General features: G+C 34.2%; 1 protein-coding gene across 1 annotated transcript in view; it reads right to left on the minus strand.

The window, feature by feature from the left end:
* LOC129224651 (diuretic hormone class 2-like) overlaps positions 1 to 6,250 on the minus strand; it is a 114,866-nt gene extending 108,616 nt beyond the window's left edge. The window contains exon 1 of the mRNA XM_054859147.1: positions 6,179 to 6,250. The gene's annotated coding sequence lies outside the window, so the exon portion shown is untranslated. The remainder of the gene's footprint in view (positions 1 to 6,178) is intronic.
* Positions 6,251 to 13,239: the final 6,989 nt, after the last annotated feature.

Below are 13,239 nucleotides of genomic sequence, written 5' to 3' on the forward strand. Positions count from 1 at the left end.
GGACCCACATGAAAATTTCTCGCCGACCACCAATGGTCTGCGAACCACAGGTCGCTGATCTAGGGTCTGGACCAATGGTTCCCAACCTATGGTCATCGACCCTAAATGGGGTCGTAAAGAATTTCGCATGGGGTCGAAACAGAATTCCTACTTTTAATTAGAGCGCAGTTTTATAACTATGACAAAAGAAAACAATTTTTTATTCTTTGTAGCGATGTTAAAATTGAAGTTAATTTTATTAATAAAAGTATACTGTTCAAACCGTCATCATTGTTTTCAGTAAGTTACCGCCCTATAGCCAGGGCTAAGGCAGAAATACACCGCCAGCTCAGTCAATTCCAGCCGAGGACTGCAGTTTCGTGCTTATTAGCACTCATCAGCCCGGCACAAGACTAACTGAGCTGGAGGTGGAAAACCTCTTAAGGAAGCCAAGAGTGCCAAACAAACTGGTAGCTAACATAGAATTAGCACTGACCAGACGAGTGACCGAAACAATGGTTCGGTTCAACTCGAATATTGCAGGCAAGGCAGGTATATTCAGTAAGTTACCGCCTTATAGCCGGGGCTAAGACAGAAATACATGAAATACACCGCCAGCTCAGTCAATAAGCACGAAACTGCAGTCCTCGGCTGGAATTGACTGAGCTGGCGGTGTATTTCATGCGTCATCGTTGTGTTTATATTTTATTAAAGCTAATTGTATTTATTGTTCTTCACTTTTAACCAATTAAAAAAAATTGATTTTTTAGAATACAACTTTACCACAAATACGTATGTTGAATTCAAAAATCAATATTTGAATGCAAGAGTTTTGAAAGTGTGGAAATATGTGCTACAAGTTACAGTGGTTATCTTTTTCCGATTTCTACAATCACTGTGTTTGCCACATTATTAAGCATGAATAAAATGTTTGAAGTACCTTGAAATATCGTCTAAAAAATGCGCTATACTGTAGACTCCCGCTTATCGGCGATCGGATTTTCCGTAGATCTTTTCACATTTTTAAAAATTTATTTAACGGTCATAAAATGTTTTTGAGCAATCACGATTGCTTATTGCTTTCATTTGACTGTTTTTGACGTTCCTTTGATTTTTCCCACCGCCACCCTCTGCACCATCACCGTGGACAGGCGGGCTCCTCACGATGCTGCTCCTATAGCGAAAGCAGTCTCCAGGTTGCATCCATGTCCTACACACACGCGCATACATACACAATAGGGTGCGTCTTATTTTTGAAGATGTTATTTTTTCATGAGGCACCCTCTCATTTTGTTCCTTTGGATGAAAAAAAAATCACATATCATAAAAATAAAAATTGAATAAAATTTAGAGGTTGCTACCATTGTTGCAAAATTTTAAATCTATTTTTTTTTTGCATCTTTTATTATAATATTTATTTATGTTATCTTTCTGTCATTAATTTTAATTAGTAATAAATTAGATTGTTACTGACTTTGAAATTATTTCATATTTTATTAAATCATGTTAATTAACTGTAGCTACAATCAACTCTTAACCTCTTGACTAACTGTTGGTTAGCATCTCAAAGAAACACAAGTTGTCAGTTAGGCTCAAAAAGAAAATTAAAAGAGAAAGAAAATTAAATTTTGATTTCAATAATCAAAAACAACATTATTGGAATCCATCATTAGATTATTTGCTTGACCTTGCTCTTGCTGACGATACTTTACTCAAGATTTCACTTCCAGGCGAGAAATTACTTAACTGAAAGAAAATTAGGAGGACAAGGCGAAATTGGTAACAAATTAATCTCTTTTAAAATGGCAACAGAACTTGCATGAAAAGAAAAAATTTTGAAAGAAAGAAAATCATGAAGAATCTGAATCGACTGTAGTGAAATTATTATTATTATTATTTTGCCTCTATTATAACTGAATGTACTTTGATTGATTCTGAAGAACAAGAATATGCAATAAAGTTTATCTAGATTTGATCTTTTGTTGTTGAAAAGCATTTTCACTTACAAGAAAGAAACTTGCTTCAAAAAATTTTATTTGACATCTACGTGTCATTTCTGAAGAGACAAACTCCAAATTGGTCTCTTTCTTAAAGAGACTTCAAAGAACAACTCCTCCAGTGAAACACTGAACATCAGATGTTGTAGAACTAAAACCAAAGGAAATAAAATAGAGGATTTCATTACTAACATTCAGATTTTTCACCATTAAGGTTTTTTCATCAAGTTTTTTGGAAGAGATATTATCAAATAGTTTGGATGATGAGTAGCAATCAGAAAAAGGCTTGTATATTTCACATTACTAGAAACAAAGGGGAAAAAATTACAATATTTGTGAATGTAAAAGAGTGAAATTGTAAACCAATGATATAAATGGCGTAATGGAACTTTTGCATGATTTTTGTTTGACATTGTTACACAGCATAGCAACCATGAAATGCTTATTATTTTTTTGTATGTATAGGAAATACGTATTTGGGTTATGTTTCTACCCTAACCAACCCAATTTCATGTTGATGTTAAGTATTGCAATAGAAAATTGGAGGAATATATTTTTACTCTATTTTTTCACAATGAACGTAATTTTAATCGCTGGTAGCAACCTCTAAATTTTGTTCAAATTCTATGAAACTTTTAAGTGAGTGTTTTTTCATCAAAAGGAAGCAATTAAAGGGGTGCCCCATAAGAAATTCAAATTTTTTTCAAAAAGTGCATTATAAGACGCACCCTAATACACAACTACACACACACGCGCGCACATACACACAAACACATACACACATACACCTATACACACATACACCTACACACACAAACACATACACACACAAACACATACACACACAAACACATACACACACAAACACACACGCATACATACACACACATACACACAACTACCCACACATTCATGCCTGCACACAGACACAAACACATATGCCGACATACACACACATATACACAACTACCCACACATTCCTGCCTGCACACAGGCACAAACACATATGCCTACACACACATACACATACCCCCCCACACACCCATACACATACCCCCCCCCCACACTTATGCCAGCACACAGACATAAACACACATACCCCGTACACACAAACACCCCCCCTCCGCACACACAAACACACATGCCTACATACACACACTAGTGATTGCGAAAAACATAATTTGAATTCAAGATGTCAAAATTCAAATTAATTTTTTTTTTTTTTAAACTTATGATTGTGTTGTTGTTCGTGCTGAGCTTTTACAAATGTAAACATATATATTTTTACTTTTAATGTTAGTAGATAAAATGTAGCAATATTTTTTTTAGCTATTATTTAAATGTATGTGTTTGTGTTATTAATGTTTTTTAGCTGTTCTACACAGTAGTATCGTTTTTTTTACTTGTTAGTTGGATTATCCGTGGTTTTCCCTTATCCGCGGATATCGTGCCTCCCTATTCCGCGCGTAATCAGGATTTTACTGTATATGTATAAGGATTCACGCTTATGGGTTCGAGGGCTGTTTAATTGGCAAAAAAGGAATTCGACGGGAAAAAGATAAAGAGGCACTGCTCTAGACCAGCGGCTCTCAACCTGTGGGGCGAGCCCAAAAAGAGGAGTGAAGAAGAATTTCAAGGACGGCTTAAGGGTATATCAGTAAAATAAAAAATAAAATCAAACGATGATTTATTCAATTTTGTGATCACATGTGAATATCAAAGAACAATGTTAGCCATTAATGTTGTGAAAGTGACTAATCGCCAAGACAACCTTACTTAAATCTTAAATTACCTTAAAAAAATTGTATTTATTTCTTTGCTGCTTGAATTTTCTACTTTCTATTAATAATATGGTCAAAATAAAGCTTTGTGTAGTAATGTTAAATTTTGAGTGTGTCAATATCTGGATTTTTGTTTATTGACTACCTTTAGCTATCCCTAATCAATTCCAGATTCTTCTGCACTGCTTGTATTAATTACGTACGGCGGGGGGGGGGGGGGGTGACCTCATATCGGGGTTCAAATGGGGACGCCGAGCCTGAAAGGTTGAGAACCCTTGCTCCAGACTACAGTGATACTTTTCATTGTATACTTTATTACTACTAAGGGAAAACAGTAGTTTGTTTCAAGTCTGTACTTCGTCGCGTTTGTCAGTATTTCACGATGATGTAATTTTGCTTCATAGATGGTAATTGTTAAAAAATAAAGTTAGTATCATAAATTGCTGCTAATTAGTTTCAAAATTATTATCTAGTTTTATCGCATTTATTAGATCACTTTTAATGCAAATTTATTGTTATGGTTTCAATTATGTCCTGACTAAAATGAAACTGCAGTTCAACTCTTATTCCCCAGAAGAATTTTGCATATCCGTCATTTATTCTTGCCTTTTTACTTTTTAGTCTTTTAACTCTCTCATTTGATATCAATTAGTACCAAAAAAAGAAAAACTTAAAGCTACTTAAATGTAGTAATAGGGACTTTGTACCCCTCTCTCTTTCTCTCTCTCTCTCTTTCTTCTTTTTTTTTTTGTCTCCGACCTTTTATATGTAAAGAGGCCGTTTTATATGTAAGAAGCCGTTTCAAAGTAATAATTTATTTTTGAAGCTGTCGGTAATCGCTGTATTCTTCCGTTCTGCCTATAATGTTTTTCTTACTAGCTAATACGAATTAAAAAAAAAAAAAAATTCTCAAAGTTGAATCTCCATAAATGACTTACGAAATTCACTAACACAAAATATTTTCGATGAAGGACTGAGTGTCATAAAGTTACAAACTACCTCCATTTTAGTACCCCGAGAAAAGTGCTGTTTTATTCGTAAATATGTTTTTTTTTTAAAATAAAAAAGTTGGTCGCATTACCAATAATCACCATTCTTCCCCTACAGCACGGAAGCAAATCAATTTAATAAAATCTATCGTATTTTACGGAAAAAGAGCAGATGAGAGGAAGAGAAATGAAAAGGTCATTTGCATTTTGCTTCAAAATATGTGTTATGATTTACGCTAAAAAAGCATGAAAGCAGTACTGTAGTTGGAAAAAATATTTGGGAGAACTCACTTTTTAGGTAAGGGAGCTTCCACTAAAGGAAAAAGGATTTTAAAACCAATTTACGTATCATTTGCATTATTTTTACAATAAGAAAACAGACATTACGGTGGATAGCGCTCTCCCCCTCCGCGCCCCAACTGCAGCACTGGATACAAGGACGGTTATAACACCCACCCCCTGCTTTCGCAGAAAATTCTAGTTGCACCATTAGCAAAAATACTTTTTGTCTAAGAAAAAAGAGCTACTAATTTTTTCAGATAATTTAATTCCCTAGAAGTATTTTATGGAAATACTAGTTTTAGTTTAAAAACGCGGTCTATGCTATATTTTCTCTACCGATACGCAACCAATAGGAAAACGTAAAAACAATTCATAATTTTGATAGTAATGCATATTTGACGTGTAGTTGTAAAATTGATGGGTGTTTTATCATTCATTCAAATCATTATTCATTACAAACATTTTTATTGCGCTTGCGCTTAAATGAGGTGTAGGCCCTACTTGTTGGGCCATTCCTGCGTTCAATTATAAGTATAACTATTATGATTATCTGGTCTAGGATGTTGATAGTAAATGCATTCCACTCTTTTTTCCTTTATAGAGCATCGTTTATTTAGAGGGACTTTCCCCCGTTTTATAGATTTATTCTTTTCTTCTCTTCTTGGAATTTTGGAAGATTATTTTTTCATTTTTAACAGCATTTTTACTTCTGAACTGTACATTTTCTTTCGATTTTATGACTATCAAGGATCTTTGATAAGAATGCATTCTGCTGCTCTCGATGATTTGAAACAGAAATTTATAAATTCTTGTTTACTTTTTCAAGTATTTATTTAGTTACTTTATTTATAAATTTCATTATTATAGTTTTTTTTAAAATTAAACTTATCGTACCGGAGTATATTTTTTTGGATTATATTTATAAATATACAAATTATGAATAACGACAATAAAAGAAAAAAGCTTTGTATTTTTTTTCCTTTTTTGCAAATTTTTTAGGGTAAAATTTATCACTTTTAGGTAATTTTTATTGATTTTTAGAGGGTTTTTTTTTGCATTGAAAGAATTTTTAGATTATCAACATCCTAGCCCTGTTTATTATTATTACTTGTATTTTTAACTTCGGGAGAAAATAAGTAAAGCATCTTACCTTGTGTCGGTGCTGCAGAGAAATAGAGAGAGTTCGGCCTTTCGATGATAATGTCTAAAGAGACGCTCGAAGGGGGCGCTTTTATAGCAGGGGCGATGATCGACGTCACCCTCCGACGTCATTGGGGGGCCGCCCCTTGCCCGTTTCGCGCGCCTTCGATGGGGGAAGGGGTAGGGAGCGGGAAAACATCGCTTTCGGTACCATCGGCCGAAGAACTTCGGTTTCCTTGTTCAGCGAAATAATCATCGTTCTCCCAGTTGCAAAGGCGCAAATGAGAAGGGAAGAGAGCGGTTGTTCGGGAATTCTTCTTGGGGATATTTCGTAAACCACACCCTTTTGACAAAGTTCATGCAAAAACTTTCGTTCTTTATCATTTTATCTATATATATAAAAATGAATGTTGTCTGTATGTCATCCATGAACTCAAAAGCTACCCGGCAGATTTGGCTGAAACTTTCACCGTTTGTTATTTTTGGTACTGAAAATGTTTATAGACCAGTTCGAAAAAAATCCGATCGCTAGTTCCTTTTTTATTCCAATTTAAGTCACAATCCATTGGATAAATACGAATAAAATTATCGGCTGCAGAAATTAATTGGCGTGAAAGATCTCATTGATAAGAAGTTAGTTGTTGCCATTTTTCTTGAGTTTGAACAAATAAATTCTTTCTTTATTGTTTTATGGCTTTTCATGCAACGGGGGGATTTAAAACTTTTTCTATTTGATATTTTTAGCGATTGATTGATCTTGCAAACTGCGTGAGTACAAAATTCGAGTATAGTCACGGCTTCACTTGATACCTGGACCGATTATTATGAAAATTGCTATATATATATGTATTTTTCCACGGAGAAGGTGCATAATATGCTCATTGAAGCCACTCGCCACCAGGTGGCACTGCAGAGTAGCAACTTCTGCCCCGTTCAACCGATTGTCATGAAAATCAGTATAATGATGTATTTTTTTGTTGGCGTAGCAACGTGCGTCGGGTACAGCTAGTTCTTACATAAAAACAAGCTAAAATAAACATAATCAAGCACTTTTTGCTGATGTTGCAGCGTGTTTTTGGTGTGGCTTCGTTATTTTAAAGGAAGTAGTAGCTGTGCACAGCTATAAAATGCAGTAGTTTTCAGCAAATAAAGTAGTTCTGAAGTGCAAAAATTTCCAGAATTGTGAAAAACCTTTTTAAATACGGAGCTCCGCTGAACAGCGGAGCTAAAGTTTTGTCCAAACGTCAGTTTAAAGGCGCTTTTTTTTTTAAATATAGAATGGTATTGCTTTTTGTCACTTCGAAAAAAAAATTTAACCGCTTAGTGGGTCAGACCGGGGAAATTGAGAATGGGTTATTTGAAGCTAGCTATCCGATGAAGCTCCACTGAAAAAGAGAGCAATCACTGATTCATCAAGTACGTATATTTCAAACCTTATTATAAGTAAAGTGAAATTATTTACATCACAGTATATAGTTCTCACGTCGATTCTGATCCAAATTCTGATGAAATCATTCGCAGTAGTTATTTGGGAGAAAGTTTAAATTGTATACCATTAGACCATAGTTAAATAAAGTAAACTAGCCTACAAAAAGAAAATAGTTTCATGATGAGAAGTACCTGATTTTAGTATAAAACGGTGCGCTGATTTCAAATGTGTAAACACTTTTGCTCCATCAATCACAGATTTGTTTTGACATTGAATTGAAGTTTGAAAGAAATGCGTATACTCACATGCATGGTTAATACTTAAATACCGTTCATGCTATTATTCATTTATTTTTGTGTTTGGCATCAGGAGAATCCCTTTAAAGAGTCCAGCAGTAATCAGCAAGTATTTGTTCACTTGGGTAATTGCAGGACCTTTAAACATACCCTTTCTTTAGCTTTACGTCAATATTAAGTGGAAATTCAGTTTTAAGTGTTGAAATTCAGTTTTGAGTGATGAAATCCAGCACTAGCGTTACCAATGGTCTTCACGAAGTTCTTGAAAAGGTATAATTTAATATGACAAGAATGGGGTCATTTTTTTTTTTTAAATTCTTCTTGCCATTGCTGTTCTATTCGCAGAGGAGACAACAGCATTGTGTCCAAATAGTTAATCATTTTTTAAATATCATTTTAGGCCAGGAATAACTATGGAAGTTGATTGTCCTACGCAAGTGTTTCACGGTACCACTACCAAAATTCCATTCTCTGGCCAAGATCATCTTCATTAAGAGAGTGCAGAAATGTAATAAACCTTCCCACTGTTGAAAATGCGATTGACGCTCAACTGTCAACGAGTCGCTTGCTGAGCAGATATTCTAGGAAATCGAAGGAGCCTTTTTTTTTTGTGTGAAGTTGTGGATGATCATAGTCATCCTAAGTGGTTCTCAACTAAATTCTTAAAAGCTACGTTTTTAAATCAAACTAATAGATGTAAGTTTCGTTGGTATGTTTTGTTGAAACACCCTTCTAAACCGCTTTCATTCTTCACTCATGTTCTGAGTTTTCCGGTAGTACTTAAAAGTGAATTTACTTTTCTCAAATACGGACTTTAGTTGCTATTTTAAAACATCACACTTGATGGTCAAAAACAATGGTCTTTATAAGCATTCGAAAAGGTTTATGCATTTTTTGGGAACATTTGTGTGTTACCTAAAAAGCCCGAAACTGCAGAATGTACTTTAGCCCGTGATGCACCGGAAATATTCGATTTTTTGCAGATGTCTTTGCTATGTGAATGTTAATATTCATCGCCTTCCTTTGGGAGCATATGAATTACTGCATGCATTTTAGGGTTTCCAATCCCACCAGGATTTCGGTATTTTAAGGAGTCAATCCCGCGGGATCCATCATGATTGACTTTATTTTTCTAAAATTATTTTTTTGTCAAATAGAAAATGTTGTGCTTTTTATGAAGGACTGCTTTTTTTTACATGAATTAGTCGTTATCTCGAATTTCGTGCACAAAGTGCAGAGTACTACAAAATAACATCTCAATTAGCGACTATCGTTTAGTAGGCAAAAATGTACTTTAAAAAAGGCTAATGTATCTTAGCAAAGCACCGCTCTTATGGTATGGGAAAAGATTTTTGCGGAAAAAATAATGGGCTTGATGAAAACGCGTGTTGTGTCTCTACTGCAGTTGGTTTTACTGAGATTAAATAACTGTGGACATTTTGCGAAAGATTCCCATAAACTTCACCACCTTCTAAAATAATTTTTCTTTTCTCATGGATTCATGTTAAGGGTTTTTGCCCATGAACTTCAAATTTCGGACAAAAAGGATGTCTGTTTGATTTGTGTGTCACTCTATCCAATTTAACTTGCCTTGTTGCTTCATTAACGTTTGCCATTGCATCAGTGCATTTGATTTGCTACAGCAAGGGGGGAACGCTGATTGGGTTACAGTCTCAGTAAAAGTTTTTGAATAATTTCGCTAATTTTACCTCTCACTTTAAAGGGGAAATTAAAAACTTGAACAGCTTAACGTACTGCATTGTCATGCGAGTCATGTAGTGTTTCATCCAATTTTCTATCATCTCTTTTAGAGTCGTGCTGAATGTGGGATATTGCTCAGCTAATTCATCCAACATAATTTTTAAGGTACTACCCACATTTATACTATTACCTTCACAGTGACAAAGACATCGACAGACACTTCTTACAGTTAGAGCATAAGTAAAAAATAATGTCTGATTTTTCATTACTTTCTTCCTCGGAAAAAAATATTGTGCACTTTTAGTAAGTTAAAGGTTTTGAGCGCATTCCTTAAGCTTACAGAAGCGTTTCAACATTCCATTGAGGATTTTTCGGCGGATTTTGCACTCTAAAATATTTTTTATCAACTTCTTTTAAAACCTAATTTTCTGGATTTCAATATTTAGTGATAATTTTTGAAAGAGCTAATAGTTTTTACAAATTTTCACAATTGCTGAACGTATGAATACTGAAACCTTACCAATCTGCAACTCCAGAGCTCGAATACGCTACCTTGCGGTGATCAATTACACTACCGAAAAAGGTTAACCTAATTTTCTGGATTTCAATATTTAGTGATAATTTTTGAAAGAGCTTATAGTTTTTACAAATTTTCACAATTGCTGAACGTATGAATACTGAAACCTTACCAATCCGCAACTCCAGAGCTCGAATACGCTACCTTGCGGTGATCAATTACACTACCGAAAAAGGTAAAACATTCCGTTCCACGTGTTTTCTTTGGGGTAAATTACAGGCTTCAGGCAGTCTATGGTGTAATGTAATTTCAGAGGAATAGAAAAGAAAGCTTTCCACAAACACGATGGAATATTAATGTCATTCACTATGCTTCAAAGCAAGTTATAAGTTACGGCATTTGTTTGTATTATCTTTTTCATCCGCCATTAGATAGTGGCTGCAGCGTCCCATACAGCCCTACAGTTTATTGGAGTTGCGAATTCATTCTCAGAAAAATATACTCTATTTGTATTATTTTCTTGAATGGTTAATTTACCGTTCACCATGTGAGACAAAGTTTTTTTTGCTCTTCTAGCAAATACAGGTATCCCTCGTATAGCACTGTTAATTCACTCCGTGTAGTATCGAAATCGTTTTAGGCGAGACTTTTTTTATAAGTAGCTTTTTTTTACTTACTTTTAAAACTAATTAATCAATTACATATTATAAATCATGTCAATATATATCGTGTTGCCTCGAAACCGTGTTATACGAGACTTTGAAATAATGTGAATCAAGGAATGTGTACCGTGTTATATCGAAACCAAGTCTTAAGGTGCAAGTTTTATAATAGCTGAAATTTCGGTTCACTAGAACATGCAAACGAAAACTGGAAACTAACATACAACGAATCGCTGATCTAAAATTAAGTGTTGTTGCAAACGATACAACTAAATTATTTTACATACCTCAAATTGAAACAGTTACGCACAACAAGAAAAAACTTTAGCAGCTTTTTTTTTCTAAGAATAAAACGCATTTTATCAGAAAAAAAAATCTGAGTTTTCTATAGTAATAAAGTTCGTCTGAGCAACCTCCCCCCCCCCCCAAAAAAAAAACTCTACTAATAATAAAGCCGAAATTCTGCATGTCTCGATCTCTCTCTGGATCTCTGTGATGTGCATAGCACCTATACCGTTCTGCCTATTTTCATGAAATTTGGCACAAAATTAGTTTATAGGATAGGGGTATGCGCCTCGAAGCGATTTTTCGAAAATTCGATTTTGTTCTTTTTCTATTCAAATTTATGGCCCATTTTTCATATAAATTTGATACTATTAGGGAGAAATAATTCCGTCATAGTTTTAAATTTTAGGTCATTCGAAAGTTTGGAATTTTCTACTTACGATAAAGTTTGTTTGAAGTTTCTACGAGCATTAAAAGAGCTGTATTAATCGTTTAGAGAAAGCCAACATCCAAGACAAGTCGATCTTCAGCAAGTCAAAAGATTCTAGATGACTAAAGCTCTAGAATAAAACCAAAAGTTAAAGATAAATGGAAATTATTTTTGGAGCGGAAATTAAATTTGTTTGCTTCCATGGTTACGTCTTTTACTTTGTTTGATGGACGGAGTAAATCGTTACTTTTTTTTTTTTTTTTTTGTTTTAAACGTTTTTAAATACGTGCTTATTTTGGCGATAAATCCTTTTCTTTTATTCTCAGTTCCAACAAATTGTAGGGGTCACTGCAGCCATCGTCTACTGGCGGATGAAAAAGGTAAAACAAACGCATGCCGTAGCGTAGAAACTGCTAATAAGCCTAGTAAATTTTGTTTGACTGTATGATTTTTGTGTTTTATCCCTTTGAAACTAATATTTAAAGTCTTGTAGATATTCTGGTCCACGTAGAAAGAAAAGACAAATCGAGAAGAATTAGTAAACTTCAAAAATTAATGCAAATCACGTAGTTCATAATTCTCAATCAGCCATTTTCATGATGTTAAATTCGATATTTATCAACTCTTCGTGGAAGTGCATTTTTATTGCGGCCACAAGACTGACAAGAATAACATTTAATACTAGATAATTTAATTATACGACAATACGATTGGTTATCAGAAGAGGAAGATGAAATTTCTTTGTTTTCTTTGGCTTAATTGTTTTACATTTGTAGCTGAGTTATTTCGCAAATTGCCAATTCAGTTAACTTTAATTCTTTCTGTTTCGAATGTTTCTATTTTTTGAATTAAATGATATAATTTTGTCAAACTATGCAAATAATCAAGAAAGTTTTCAAGGATCTATGATGGTAATTTTTTTTTCATTGATTTACCATTATTTCTTTAAACTTATCAAATTTTGTAATCTTTCTATCGCTTTAATCCACTCATGATAAAAATAAAACTGATTTAACTGACATGGGGGGGGGGGGGGGGCGAAATCTCGCCAATGTTATTTACTCGCGCACAATACTAAAACTATAACCCTAAACAATTTTTTGGCGAAACGCTTCAGCTGATAATGTACGTTAAAAAGCATTGCTTCCCAACCGTGGTTCACTAACCCCTGGGGGTTCGCGAAAATGATATTGTAATGGCAGAAGTTTGACATATTTGTTTGAGATGAAGTCCCAAGTTCAAGCGTCTTTTTGTTCATCATTTATTCATTTTTCTCTCGCACATTCGATACTATTTGGATACGAAAAACGTTAGAACACTTGCTGACATTCTATTTGGTAAACTTAAAGAATGGAGTTGTTTCCTTCAGTCAAAAGTAGTACTTTTATTCACTGAAATTGATAAAATAAGCAAAAAAAAAAAAAAAACCTTGGACCCAGAAAATTCTTTTATTTTCCGAGTAGTTATTTTTAAATTAATTTTTTAAACTGTCCGATTTTTCAAACAAGGTGTGGTCTTGATGAAGTCACAAATGATGCTCTTTGGCGCATCTTTCTATCACGTTTCCACGTTATGATAATCAAGAAGCGAATTAAAATTGCGCTTTGTTTGCTATCAACCACATTGTTGTTAATACACATGAGTAAAGATGCGAATTAAATATTTTGCTCTGTGAATGGCAACACTAAATGGCATTTCATCATTTGTGATGTCATTGGCAGGAAATGTAAACAATGGAAGCGAGCCGATTT

Source organism: Uloborus diversus, chromosome 1, assembly GCF_026930045.1.
Source record: "Uloborus diversus isolate 005 chromosome 1, Udiv.v.3.1, whole genome shotgun sequence".
NCBI lineage: Eukaryota > Metazoa > Arthropoda > Arachnida > Araneae > Uloboridae > Uloborus > Uloborus diversus.